Consider the following 985-nt stretch of genomic DNA (forward strand, 5'->3'; position numbering starts at 1 on the left):
CTAAACGATCGTTTAGTCAGTTACTAAGCGATGAAGCCTGCTGACCTAAACGATTGTCTAGCTCGCGCGTGCATTAAACGATACTTAGCGATCGCGTACGTGATCGTCTTCCCGATACGACCAACTCTTGATCGCATACCCCATTGTTCAACCACAATCTCTTAGTCCTTCATCTTCACCATGCGATGGACAACGATTGCATAGAACCTTTTCTGCACGATGCGATCAACTGTAGATCATCTTCTTCCTCGAAGAGCCGCAACCTTTGCCTAGAACTTCGACGAACGACTTAAGACTTCAAACACTTTGAATACAGAATCGACTACAATTATATATGCCCAAAAAAATGCAGGGGCCTTTACATACAATAAAAAATGTAAAAGGAATGTAAACAGACCGAGGCAAATCATCCCGAAACCATCCATTAATCCGGCACATCCACAACAGTATTAACATTTAAAACAGCGTATAAATGTACCCACCATGAATGTAATCGTTATTTCATTGCAACAAATGAAATCGAAGTATCAGAAACCTGGCTCTGATACCAATTAAAGGATCTCAAAATCGAGAATTCTATGAGCGGGTTTAGATCGCTCTGATTTTCACAGTGACCGGAATATAAACGATATACATTCTAAATTAACAGTTATGCATAATAAAACTCAACAATAGCATGCTTAGTATACATTAAGGCATAGAGAAGGAGTTCATTACTAGAGGAAGACGATCTTCGAATATATGAACCCATAGTAGTGGAAGAACTCCACCGATCTACTAGCACCCCGGCGAGTCTCTCGTCTAATACTGCACGATCCGTACGTACACAAACAAGGAGTCGGGGACAACACCACCAATAGGGAGACCTAGGTATCCTCGGCATAAAAAACCCAGAGAGTGGGCTCTGGTGAGTTTGGTAGAAGACGGAGGAGAAGATATCGTGTAGACGACAAGCGCACACGAGAAGAACTTCGCTATCGTATAG

The sequence above is a fragment of the Benincasa hispida genome, chromosome 11 (genome assembly GCF_009727055.1).
Source record: "Benincasa hispida cultivar B227 chromosome 11, ASM972705v1, whole genome shotgun sequence".
In the NCBI taxonomy this organism is placed as follows: Eukaryota; Viridiplantae; Streptophyta; class Magnoliopsida; order Cucurbitales; family Cucurbitaceae; genus Benincasa; species Benincasa hispida.